Source organism: Cannabis sativa, chromosome 6 (genome assembly GCF_029168945.1).
Source record: "Cannabis sativa cultivar Pink pepper isolate KNU-18-1 chromosome 6, ASM2916894v1, whole genome shotgun sequence".
Lineage (NCBI taxonomy): Eukaryota > Viridiplantae > Streptophyta > Magnoliopsida > Rosales > Cannabaceae > Cannabis > Cannabis sativa.
In genome coordinates this window covers 61428539-61443329 of record NC_083606.1, presented here as the reverse complement: position 1 = coordinate 61443329, position 14791 = coordinate 61428539, and positions in this window count along the sequence as shown.

The window sequence follows — 14791 nt, the reverse complement described above, 5'->3', positions numbered from 1 at the left end:
GCTAACTACTTTTAAAATTTAAATGTTATTTTACAAATAAAAATTAAATAAAAAATTAAAAAAGATAAATGAATATCTTTTTCAGATTTTAAATGTAATTTAAATAAATAAAATAACAAACTTTAAAAGTTAGCAAAATATCTTACATCTTTTTAAAATTACATGATTATAGTTATCTTATTTTAAATTTAAATAAGGTCAAATTATTTAAAAAAAATTATTTAAAATATTTAAAATCTGACCTTAAATTTAAAAATAAGATAAGATATAATCAAATTTAAAAATAAGTTAGATTATTAAGCAAAAAAGATAGATACTAACTATTTTCAAATTCAAATTACACTAATATCTTGAATTAAATTTAAAAAATATTAAATTAATTCAAAATGCTAATTAGAATTGAATTAGGAATAGTAATAGTATAAATACAGAACTACACAAAAAATTGGAAGTTAATTCCATGAAAAAGCATGAAAAAACGAAGAAAAACGAAAAAATTGTGAGCTGTACGGACAGTTTTCGCGATCGCAGGAAAATTTCAGCACAACTCCGATTTTTCCGAATTTTCAAAAAATCATAGCTAATTCAAATTAAATCGAAATTGAGTTCTGTAAAAAAGTAACTTGCTTAATTTCTTGCAAGTAAATCAATTACCTTGGCTCTGAGGCCAGTTGTTGGAATTTATTTTACCAGGATCTTAAATCTACTCACAAGTATGTTGATTAACACCTTAAATATGAACTTTCTAAAACGATGAAATAAACACATATAAAGTTTAGGATTCCTTACATTGGGTGCAGCGGAATTTAATGACTCCTTCCGTTCAGATATCTAGCCCTTGATTCCTTTCTGTAGCAGAGCATTATCAATATCTGAACCTGGATCTCTTTCTCTGAATCTTTGATGCTGAAACCTCCTTCTTGCTGAATGTCTTTCTTCACGATCTTCCTCACTATGATTGATGTATCACTTGCTGTGTGTGGGCACTACTCTTACACTAAGAATTTCGAAATCTCAATGAGAAAGAGAGAGAGAGTGGGTTCGGCCAAAGATAGGGAGAGAGAAGGCTCAGTTTTTTCTGAATCAGAAGTGTCAGAAGAGAAGTGTCATTTTCCTGAAGCCTTCACTATCTTTTTATAGCATTCCACTAGGTTTAGGTTTGAATTATTTGGCTTTAAAATAATGAAAATATCAGAGGTAAATTCCTATAAAAGTGGCCGGCCCTATACTAGTGGATTTGGGCCTCACTTTTTGCAATTTTGCAGTTTTATCTTTTCTGCATCTGATTTTCTCAAAAACGCCAATTTTCTAATTCAACCATTTAAATGCCAATTCTAACTATTTAATAACTATAAATAATTATTAAATAATATTGTCATTTATCATATTTATTAATTGAACCATACAAAGTATCATAATTAACAAATATGCCCCTAAAACTCTTTTTTTACAATTTCGCCCTTACTTAGTGAAAATTTCACAAATAGATATAGTCTAATTTGAGAATTATAATTGATTAATCAAAACCAATTATATGAGTCTTACAAGCAATATTATCTCAACTAGTGCGGGGACCATGCGTCTATATAACCGAGCTTCCAATAAGTAGATCAAGAATTTAGCACTAAAATTCACTAACTTATTAATTCTTCGTTGAATCCACGCATAGAACTTAGAATTGCACTCTCAGTATATAGAATGCTCTATATGTTCCACCATATAGACGCATCATTAGTTATCCATTGTTATAATCCTAATGTGATCAATGATCCTCTATATGAATGATCTACACTGTAAAGGGATTAGATTACCGTTACACCCTACAATGTATTTATTCCTTAAAACACTTAACCCCGTATAAATGATATTTCAGCTTATGTGAAATGAGTACTCCACCATTTATGTTCGTTTGGTCAAGCTCGAAGGAGATCATCCTTTGCTTACTATTCGCCAGATAGAAGCTATAGATTCCATGTTTATGCTAGCACTCCCACTCAATTGCACTACCGTGTTCCCAAATTGTACGTATCACCCTGACCTAAAAGTAGGCTTAACTAACAAATCAAAGAACACGAATAGCCTCTTTAGATTGAGCCTAATCATAACAGGATTAAGAACATTTGATCTAGGATCAACTAGGCGATATTGACTTGAATAGATATTACGGTAAGTTTAATAAATCTAAGTCAAAGTTCAATATCGGTCCCTTCCGATGCATACTCCATGCATCCAACCTGAGCTTTACTTTTAACCAATGCTCTGGAAAGAACATAGCACTTCTCCAAATGAAAGTAAACTCTGTTGTAGATTATCATATCAGTAAAATCCTATGTCTGATAAATCTAGGAAACTTTATTCACATAGTCATGTTTACTTTTCAATGTGTTGACGGCACAATAAACAGGATCAAGTATGTGAAAAGGGTTTCAGACGAATTTATACATTATGTACATATAATCATGAAATAAATCATGTGAACCATGCAACATTAAATGTTATTTCTGATCTATATTAATAAGTAAATCTGATTATATTGAAATGAGTTTTATTTAGGGCATAAAACCCAACACATCAACCATGCACTTTCCACCTGTCACTCCGGCAGTGGTATCTGAGGGAATCATCCAGCTCACCACCATTCAATATACTGCGATCCAGGATCAACTGCGTGCACTACAGGCCGAAGTGGATGGAAAAAACTGCGCCTGACGCCCCCCTCGAGCCCCTACTACTCGCACAGACAACCCACAGGTAACGAACTCTAGACGTTTTAATAACCGTGTTCGCAGGGAACGAAGAGCCAATCCTGAGGGTCTGGACCTGAACCAGCCAACCTCGAGAGACCAATCTACAAGATATCTTAACCAAGGAACATAGGCTGATGAAGATCCTGAGCGACGTAATCCTCGCAGCTGACCATCGAGAGACAATGACGCAGAATCTGACTCTTCATCTTCGCATGGTCGTACACCAAGCAGATACACAAGGTCCGGCTCTGTAGAGACGCAGCAGGGAGGACACTATCAAGTACATCGAGGTGATCTACGTGATCACCTCAACCCAATTTTCAGAGCGCGCTCTCGCGCCCCCCATAACGAGGAAGCACCCCGTGATCCCCTTGTGGGCGATCAAGCTGTAAATACTCACACTAACCTGCCTATCACACCGATAGCGACTACTGGGGTCACTATCCCAGCAAACCTCGCCGCAGTAGTCGCGACTCCTGCAGTCGCAACAGTCCCGACTCCTGTGGCTGGAGGAATCGATCAAAGCATGCTTCTGGAAGCTTTGAAAATGCTCGAGCAGCAGAGAAAGCCCATATATAAGCTGCATGGGACCTCTCCTTTCACTACGGAAGTGCGACAAGCTCAACTTCCCAAGGGATTTCGACTATCCAAATCCCTAAAATATAAAGGTACCTCTAATCCCATAGATTACCTTGATTAATTTAATACTATAATGGAAGTGGATCAGGTACCACAACTTGCAAAATGCCGCATTCTCGCGGCAACGCTCGAGGAAAATGCCCACGATTGGTTTACCCAATTGCCTGAGGCCTCGATATCGACATGGAAAACCTTTGTCGACTTATTCCTCACGCACTTTCAGGCCACGATGACCTATAGGCCTCCTTATACAACTCTTGCCAACATCAAACAAGAGCCCGGTGAGTCCTTACAAGACTATTTTAAACGGTTTAATGCAGAAGTAACAAAAGTCGAGAAGGCTCCTGAGTCTTCGCTTGTTTGTATGTTGATAAAAGGTATTTTGCCGAGGACCAATTTCTGGAAGGAGTTACAAGCTCGAAGGCCAGAATCGCTAGTCGAATTCTTCGCTATGGCCGAACCCCATAAAAGAATTGAGAATTCTCTGGCAGAGTTGGAGAAGGGCAAGGATAAGCGTAAATCACCAGTACCGTGATCAAGATCTCGCAGTCCCCGAGGGAAGAATTCCAGAGGCCGAAGCCCGAGAAGACGCAGCCCACGGAGACAGCGAAGTCCAAAGTTGGCCAAATCTCCTCCCAAGAAGGAGTCCTCGCCGAAGAGGAAGGGTGGACCGTGTTCTGTTAACTATACCGAACTCGCGGTGCCCCGAGACCACATCTATGCAATTGAAGAAAGGAATGGAGTCTTCAAGAAGCCGTCCCCCATCAAGGGAAATCGCGACAGAAGAGACCCCAAAAAGTTCTGTAAGTATCATAAAGATATTGGTCATACCACTTTAGAATGTTGGGTCTTGCAGGATGAAATCGAGGAGCTGATTCGGAGAGGAAAATTTGACAAGTATAAGAAGAACGAGGAAGGTCATCCCCGAGCGGATGACAAAGAAGAAAATCAAAACGCGAGTGGTTCGAGAACACCTCGCAATATCTTAACGATCATTGGAGGGCCCATATCGCAGGAGACTCCCGCAAGTCGCAAGAGCGATATGCCAAAGAAGCTAAGGAGAAGCCGCTCACTAATGTAAACAATCTCAGTGAGCGGCTAGAGAAATTGTTTAAAAAAGAATGTGACGACATCACCTTTATGGAGAGTGATGCGAGATGGGTCCATCACCCGCATTCTGACGCATTGGTTATCGTCGCCAATATTGGCGGAGATAATGTCCATCGTATACTTGTGGACAATGGAAGTTCAGTGAATCTCTTGAATTTCCAGGCTTTCAAACCAATGGGGTTACATGAAAAGGACCTGCGACATGTGACGTCGAGTATATATGGTTTTACCGGCGACGTCATCGCATTGAAAGGGATGATCAAACTCCCGATCACCTTGGGAAGCGCCCCAGTAACAGCCAAATCAATGGTTGATTTCGCAGTAATCGACCAGTATTCGGCATACAATGCCGTGATTGGTCGACCAATCTTAAAGGAGATGAAGATCATAACCTCGATCTATCATCTCACAATGAAGTTCCCTACTCCCGCTAGAGTAGGCTCTGTGTGAGGAGTCCAGTCAGACTCACGAGAATGATACAATGCAGCAGTCAAGCTCGCGGGGAAAAAGTCAATAAATGTTATCTATTTATTGGAGGCACCACCTCCTTGCCGGGAGGTCCTCATAATCGAAGAGGTACCACACACGGATGGACCAGATCTGGATCCGAGGATCCTTGATCATGCCGCAGCGGCCCAAGCCGCGGAAGACACCATTGAGGTACCTATAGATCCTATAGATAATAGCAAAGTTTTGAAAATTTGTTGTAAATTGACTTTTCAGCAGCGAGAACAACTAACGACTTTTCTGACACAAAATCTTGATGTTTTTGCTTGGAAACATTCAGATTTGGTCGGAATATCTCCGCAGGTCATGTGTCATCGTTTGAACATTGACCCCGAGGTGTGAGGTGTCCGACAGAAGCGCCATAAAATGGACCCCGCGAGGTACTAAGCGCTAAAAGAAGAAGTCGACCGCCTCCTAGCCTGCGGCTTTATACGGGAGTTGTTTTACCCCAACTGGTTAGCGAATCCCGTACTCGTGCCCAAGCCTAACGGCTCATGGCGCACGTGCGTTGACTTTACAGATTTAAATAAAGCCTGTCCCAAAGACAGCTTCCCACTTCCTAGCATTGACCAACTTGTTGATGCCACTGTAGGTCATGAACTTCTGAGCTTCATGGACGCATACTCGGGATATAATCAAATCCCGATGTATGAGCCCGACCAGGAACATACCTCGTTCATTACTGATCGAGGGTTATACTGTTATAAAGTAATGCCTTTTAGTTTGATAAACGCAGCATGCGAAGGATCATATCATCCATTTACGGGCAATGTTCGATATATTGCGTCGCTATAAGATGCGCTTAAACCCTCTAAAGTGCGTCTTTGGAGTTGGCTCCGGGAAATTCCTTGGATTCATGGTTAATCAACGAGGAATAGAAGCCAACCCCGTGAAGATCAGGGCGTTGGTGGAAATGCCATCACCAACTAAGCCAAAAGAGGTCCAAAGCCTCACAGGTAAAGTCGCTGCTCTAAATCGCTTTATATCGCGATCTTCTGATAAGTGCAAAGAGTTTTTTCAGATTTTAAAAGGCAATAAGAAGTTCCAATGGACCGAAAAATGCGAGGAGGCTTTTCAAGCCTTAAAGACGCATTTGGGGCAACCCCTAATCTTATCAAAGCCCACGACCGGCGAAGTCCTATCCATCTACTTAGCAGTGTCTGAATATACGATTAGTTCGGTACTAATACGTGAAGACCAAGGACAACAACACCTGGTGTATTATGTCAGTAAACGATTACTGGATGCTTAGACCCGCTATCCCCAAATGGAAAAATTGGCGTTCGCTCTGGTAAAATCGTCGAGAAAATTGCGACCTTATTTCCAAGCCCACAGTATCGAAGTCTTAACAAATTTTCCTTTAAGGCAAGTCTTAGCAAAACCAGAGACGTCGGGGAGGTTGTTGAAATGGGCAATGGAGTTAAGCCAATTCGACATCAAGTATAAACCCAGAACTGCGATCAAGGGGCAAGCCTTAGCAGATTTTATCCTTGAATTCCCCAGCACCGAAGTGGCACGCATAGATGACAAGGTCGACACTGCTATAACCAATGGAAAGGCGTGGACGTTGTATGTCGACGGAGCCTCAAATAGCGAAGGCTCTGGTGGCAGGATCTTATTAATCAGTCCCAGCAATTTTAAGGTACACACTGCTTTACGTTTTGAATTTTCTGCATTTAACAATGAAGCCGAATATGAGGCTTTAGTCGCAGGGTTGAAGCTCGCTCTCGAGATGAAAATTGAGTATCTACAGGCTTTTAGCGATTCCCAAATCGTGGTGTGCCAGGTGAATGGAGAATATCTGGTCAGAGGCGGGAGGTTGGTTAAGTACTTAGCCATTGTATGCGAGCTCATGCAGAAATTCAAGAAAGTAATCGTGTCACAAGTACCGCGTGCTCGAAATTCACACGCAGATGCACTGGCCCATTTGGCCTCAGCCAGAGAAGCCGAATTGCTCGACGTAATTCCAGTAGATGTATTGGCTCACCCAACGATAAATCAAGAAGTGATCAAGGAAATAGATACCACTCAAGAAGTCACCTGGATGACTCCAATAGTCGCATACCTGGAAAAGGGTGTCTTACCTGATGACAAGGTGGAAGCAAGAAAGTTGCGACAGCGAGCTGCCCGATATGTCATGTAGGATGGAAGGTTATATCGCAAAAGTTTTAGTCAGCTGCTACTCAAGTGTATCGACGAGGAAGATTGCGATTATATACTACGTGAGGTACATGGGGGAATTTGTGGCAATCATACAGGAGGTAACTCCCTTGCTTTAAAAATCATGCGACAAGGGTACTACTGGCCAACCTTGCGACAAGATGCTTTCGCCTTTGCAAAGAAATGCGACAAGTGTCAGCGAATAGCTACATATACCCATCAACCTCCGAGCAACCTACATTCCATCACAAGTCCTTGGCCTTTCGTAGTATGGGGAATCGACTTAATAGGCGAACTACCTAAAGGAAAAGGCGAGGTCAAATATGCGGTAGTCGCAGTAGACTATTTTACAAAATGGGCCGAAGCCAAAGCACTTGCAACCATTACAGCGACTAAGTTGCGCGAGTTTGTCTACAACAACATAATTTGTCGATTCGGTATCCCTTACAAACTCATCTCAGACAATGGAAAGCAATTTGATTGTAAAGAGATGCGACAATTATGTGACGATCTGGGAATTAAGAAAGCGTTCTCTGCAGTTGCTTACCCACAAAGCAATGGACAGACTGAAGCTGTCAACAAAATAATAAAGCACACCATCAAAGGGAAACTCGAAGAACGTAAAGGGACCTGGCCAGATGAGCTTTCACAAGTTCTGTGGTCTTACAACACAACTCCTCGATCCACGATTAGTGAAACTCCCTTCTCGCTTTCCTATGGGTGCGAGGCCATGGTACCAATCGAGATTGGGGCAGGTTCCCTACGAAGAGATGTTTTCAATATTTCAGAAAATGAGGAAAAACAGTCGCTCTACCTTGATCTTCTGGAAGAAAAACGCGATCAGGCGTACTTGAAAAATGCGGCTTACCAGCGGCGAACCGCAAGATATTTCGCTTCCAAGGTCAAGGCAAAAGTCCTGCGAACAGGAGACTCGGTCCTTCGAAGAGTAATGTCGAATACCAAGAACCCAGCGCATGGGGTCTTTGGGAATAATTGGGAGGGACCATATCTCATCGCAGAAAGATTGGTGACGCTACATAACTCGCAGAACTCGATGGTACTACGATTCCACGGGCTTGGAATGGCGAAAGCCTAAAATTCTATTATCAATAGTACTCGCATTGTCTAATTTGTATTCGCCTTGTATTTATACTTAGTCATTTTTTATAAAAAAATCCTAAGTATAGGGGGTGTATACCATGATGTACTATTGATTGTATAAAGGAAATTTTTTCAAGATTGAAATTTTTGAAATTTTCCACTTATTACACCAAGTTGTAATAAAAGTCATGATCAAAATATTATAGATATAATAAACGCGAGTACCAGTGTACTGCGAAAATACAGAAAACAAATATCCCCGACAGGATATATAGTAGTTCGGAATAAACGAAAATATAAATTTGTCTAAGTACAAGGTGCGAGTACCCCTGTACCGCATAAACAAAAAAAAAGAGAGATAGAGTTTAACACAAGAAAATATTAGAGGAAAAGTCAAGCATTAGGAGCAGTAGGAACAGATCCATCCGCGACTTTGCTGACAGCCTCATTCTCGACTTCTTCCACCTCCGCAACCTCAGCCTCCTCGAGAAGATTCCCCCCACCACCTTGAGTTGGCGTGGGCGACAGGCGCGAAAAGCCTCGACCATTTCAGCGGCTTCTGCTCCAAGGATTGAAAAGTTGAAGTCTGGAATCTTGGAGAGAGTGGTGTAGATGTAGTCCAAGACCGCCTGGTCATACTGCCTTTTTCCATTCTCCTTCTCAGCCTCCAAGTCGCGAAACATCTCCTCGATCTTCGTCTGAGCATTCTTGGCCTCGAGCTCAACTTTCTCCTTGGCCTTGCGGAGTTCCTCGAGCTCCTTGTCCTTAGAAGACGCATCTTGCTTCAGCTTTTTATTATCTTCTTGAAGCAGAGCGATGTGTCTCTTCGCGAGTTCAATCTCCTTGGACCCAGTAGAAAAAGCCCTTGAGAACATAGCCATAAACTGCGAAGCTAACTCTGCGAAGTGAGGCAGTAGCTCCTCAGCAGGAGTCTTTTCAATCTTCGACTGGAACTCGTCACTGACAAATTTCTCCTGAAGAGACAATACGTGGCGAGCTCAAACCGCCGGGTCAATCACGATTTTCTTCCCTTTCTCTTGAATGCCCTTAGCTGGCCTCTTGGAAGAATCTGCGACAGGAGTAACCACCACATCCCTTTTCCTCTTCTAAGGAGCGACAGGGGAAGTTGCCGCTGTTCCAGATTTTAGCTTGCGGTTAAGAGTAGGTGCGGATTTCAAGAAATTCATTTCTGCATTACAGCAACAAATAAGGATTAATACTAATAAGGGTGAAATTCTAACGCCCTAGTTTATGTATGCGATAAACTACCTGATGATGGTCGAGAAGTTTGCTTGGAAAGGCGTTTATCAATTCGCTCTTGTTGCTTTTCAGAAGGTTCCTTGTATACCGGCTCTCTCTAGAGACTTGCGTTCTTAGGGATCAATTTGTGTTCTCGCAGCTTGGCAGTCGTACACAATAATCGCCAGTCGCGATCTTGTACAGGAAGGCTCCCGAGAACTTCAGCTGTCTCTCTGCGAGTCGCGTCGAGTGCAGGGCGAGCTGGTCTATCTGCGAAAACAAAAAAGAGCGAGTTAGCTTAGAATCTCAAAGTAACTCAAAAAATGACTAAGTCAGGAAGCAAGCAACATACTAGGTCGACGGTTAAAGTCAGTCCTAATCCCCGGGACTTTGAATATATAAAACCACTTCGATTTCCAATCTCCCATATTGGAAACCATGCCCTCTACCCCGTTAATCTCAGAAGTAGAAACCATTGTGAAGGCCTACGCTTTTTATGTCATAGAAGTAACTAAACTCTTCTACTGTGGGAGCCCTATGTACATACTCCATGTACATCGCATAAAAAGCGAGGGCTGTGCGATAACTGTTCGGAGTTAGTTGGAAAGGAGACACATTATAACGTTTGAGAATGGCCGCAATAAAGGGATGAAAAGGGACCGATACCCCACATCGAAGAATGGGTATTGAGACTACCACATCCTCTGTGGGAATAATCGCTGGATTGGTAAAGGAAAGGTGCGCCCTCAGAGTAGGTTTAGGTCGCAAAGAAGCGAGTCGCAGCAGGTTCGGCCTTGTAAAAGTAGTAAGGTCCGATTTGGTGACCCTCAAGACCAAGTCCTCGCATGAGAAGGGCTCGTTCAGCTGAGTGTTGTCCACCGAATCAGTCCCACTCCCTTCTGCCTCTTCTTCTTCCTCGCCTGAATCTCGAGCTGGGCTGCCCAATCGTCATCCATCTCCTCGACCTCGACGTCAGGGGTATGCCTAGAATGGACGAGATAATCGCGTGGTGACACCGTAGACTCGCTGTCTCGAATCTCAATGGCCCCTGGTTCAGCGAGCTCCTGCACCATTCTTTCGATGTCTGCGGAAGACATCGGACCTAATTCTATAGCTCCAGTAGGCGTGATCTCCTCTTCTGAGATCGAGGTTGGGATAAAACTATCTTCCCTTTGGTCCTCGTAGCCATCAAACGTATTGCCTCCTGAGCCAAGCAGCTGACTATCCGACAGGTCGCTCATCTGAAAGATAGAAGATCTTTTTCAGCGTGGTGAATGTGTGAAAAACAAAATAAGTGATCTCACCCGCATATAAACTATAAAAATTGCCTTGGGAGGATGGTTTGAATTCTCGCGAATACTAACCACCCCACCAATAGGCGGGCAGATAGGTGTGCGAATAGAAAGACTTCCCGAAAAATGGTTGGGGGTTTCCCAGTGACCGCAGCGACATGCATCTTTCGGCATGGCCCTGAAGTGACAAGGAGACACCCACCATTTCAAGGAGTCCAACTAAAATCACAACCTGCGAATATGTCACGCATCTCAAGCATGGCCCTGAAGTTACTGAGGTACTCCCACCGTTTCGAGGATATCTACCAGCCAAAGAATACGCTTATTAGAACATTAGCACATGTCGCAAATGGCTGGGTGTATCTCAGTATCTCAAGGAACATATAACTGCATATATGAACATTAGAATACTGTGATACATCCACCATTTGAAAGGCCTAACCAATTTTCCCACAACAAAAATTTACAGAAACACGAAATCCTAAAGTTCTGAGTAAGTCTCTGTGAAGCTAGGAAGAACAGACATGCGAGTATTCGAGGTGTTCGTTCGAATACCCGCGTGTATTCAAAATATGAACTAGCGTCTGTTCAAGCATTTTTTCTACAATACACGGTTATGCCAATTTTAGGTCATTTTTTCTGAAATTACCCAGTTTCTTGCCTAAAAAACGTAGCTTCATGCGTATTCCCTACAAACATATATTCCTAAACCCCCTCATAAATGGTAAAACCCAGAAATTAGTGTTTTTTCTCAAACAGAATACAAAATGCAGTGAACTTTAAAAACTAACCTTTAGTTCTGATAATCTGTTCCTACGATTGCTCTCGACAGCACTGGAGATTGAGAAAAATCCCACAAAGAAGGGCGAAAATCTGGGCAATTTATGGAAGTCTTCGATGGAGTCTCTGAAAGAGAGGGAACAAGGAAGTTAAGGAAGTTAAGGAAAATGAGAAAAAATGAGGGATTTTGATTCGAATCAAAGGGTTTAAATACCCAAATCCCTCATTAATTGGGATCACGACACGTGGCAACCGGAATGCCTAAAGTCGCCCAATCCAACGGCCAACAATGGCCACGCCTACACGAAAACCGAAGAGTTTTGTGACGTGGCACCATAAATGCAATAAAAAGTAATAATTACAGCCGTCATTTTTCGAAACCCTCGAAGGGACAACCAAAGGTCACCTCCTCGTGACAACCTTTCACCTGTCTCTCGAGTATAGTTTCCCTTGTGACCGCACCTGTCACATCGTGAAACTAGGGGCATGTGTTATAGTGAGATTTCTCTCACCTAGAAACTCGAGACCAGACTCCTGTGTAGAGGAAACGTGTACTCAGATTTCCAATAAAAATTGACTCGTCCATGGGAGATTCCTCGAAGTTTTAAACCTCGCTCAAGATAGAATTAGGGAGATACAGCGAGCATGACCAAAGTCTGATGGCATGATTATGACTCGTATTATGTGGGACAAGAGAATAACTCGCATATATCGAACTATGTGCGAGTATCCTTTCCATGTTCTTGTATAAACGTGGAGATCAACTTTCTATAAATGCGAGTTGGTCCCAAGAACCCCGCAGCCTTGACAAGCCAATATAGACTCGCATGTCTAGCTTCTGTCAGCTCGTCATGCGATGTCCACAAAGGCGACTATCTAAGAACGCAGACATCTTAAACGTAATTAAATGATAGGCCTGCGAGTTTAACATCGGAATATGAACAGACAACTCGCATATTCGGAGGACGCATACGTTGATGAACTTAGTAACTGCCGTTCATTTATTGATGTTAACGTTGTTTAATTTAGTTATTGTAATTCAATGTGTAAAAACGGATTGATAATGAATGCAATCCTTGTAAACTAATTGGACACCTGCTTTGTATATAAAGGGGTGATCCATTGTGAAATGGCACCTACGAAACTCTTGCTACAGTGGACTAAGCAGACCGTGATCTGACTGAACCACTATAATCCTCTGTCCTATTGTTATTTCCAGTTTTCTTTTAAGCATTTCTCATTCCCAGTTTGAGTACTCGCCACTCTAGGTTGAATACTCGCAGTTGTTCTTCATATAGTTTTCTTCTTGTTATTAATAATATCATATACATTTGGTGTTGCGAAATTTGCTCGACAACACATGCCAACCATGTAATGAATTTGTGTTTTGGACAGCCACTACAAAAAACTGCTACTTTTAGTGACAATTTTTTAATCACAATATAATTTTTTAGTGACTAAATGTCACAACAAAATGTTACTTGTGATTAAAACATAGTATTTAGTTACAAGGTTTCTCTAATTTAGTTTTAGTCACAACAAATATTGTGACTAAAAATACATTTAGTCACAACACATTGTAATTTTTGTGACTAATACTTTTAGCCACGGACTTTTTAGTTACAACACAAGAATCATGATTTATAATTAGTCACAATTTTTTTACTTTTACTCACAAATTTTGTTGTGACTAAAAGTAAGATTTTTTGTAGTAGCTATAACGATTCTAAATACACTTATATATACCAGACTTTATACAAATGATCACTCGTCCACAACTTCAAACACAGCTAGGAGAGATGTTAAAATTTCTGCTAAAATCAGTTAGCTCCATGTTAGCTTTAATCACTTTTTTAACCTCAACAATTTTTTTTCAATAGTAGTTACACCCAAGTGGAGAGTTATAGCTCCACCAATCTTCATTTTTAAGATAGACAGCATGTATCCATCTCATCCATAGACAATCTTTCTTCAAGGCTATATCCCACACATGCCTTCCCAAAGTACCAAAATTCCATTATTGCTCAATGTTCCTAAATCTCAAACTTGTCAAAACTTTTGGTAAACAAATCTAATGCCAAGCCACAAGACCAAAGGCCGTCAGAGGCATGAGTACTCTTCCACAAGAAAGCTCTACAAATGTTATTAATGTTTTTTAAGATGTATTTAGGAATAATCATTAATTGAACCCAATAAGTGTAGATAGCCATCAAAATTGAATTAATAAAAATACATCTCCTTACATAAGAAATATGTCTAAACTCTAAACCTAGCCACTATCTTCTCAATAATGCTATCACACTTATTTTTTGAAATTTTCTTAGAACAAGTAGGAATATCGAGGTAGCTCAAAGGTAGATGGCTCTAGACATAATCGGAACTCTAAAAAATATGTTTTTGATTTTATTTATACAATTTTCTAGTATATTAGTATATTTTTTATAAAATTTTATGTTTTTTTTGGATAATAATAATTTTATTAAATAATATGTAATATTTTAATATTTATGAAATTTACTTTTTATATACTTAAATTTTTAGTATAAACTTTCATTAATACATGGGTAGAGTCTCTGGAAGTTCTTATCCTGTCCTTAATGAGAATTATGCAAGGATAGATGAGAATTAAAATTCTTAACGGGAACAAGATGGGAGAAGCACTCCTTACTAATTTTTCATATTGTGTGCATCCCTAATCTAGACACAATATTTACATATATAACATTGCTAAACATGAGAAATAGATTTAAGATATTTTCTAAAATATATAATTACTTTTGTTTAAAATAATATATATGAAAGAGTATTCATAAATTATGAATGTATAAAGTACTAATTAAAAGGATTATATTTATAGACTTTATTAGTATTTATATATAGTACTTTTATGTTAATAGATAGTAGTATTTTTGTGGATTGTCGTGTTTAAATTTATATTTTTTTTATTATATCGTTGTTTATATTTTTTTCATATCGTGTTAAGTTTAAATTTATATTTTTTTATAGAGCAATTTGCGGCGAAATCCCCTTATGTTTTGATTTTTATACACTTAACCCCCTTATCTTTATTTTTAGTGGCAAAACCCCCTTATGTTTTAATTTTTATACACTTAACCCCCTTATCTTTTTTTTTAGTGGCAAAACTCCCTTATGTTTTCAATTTTTATACACTTAACCTCCTTATTTTTTTTTTGTGGCAAAACCCCCTTATGTTTA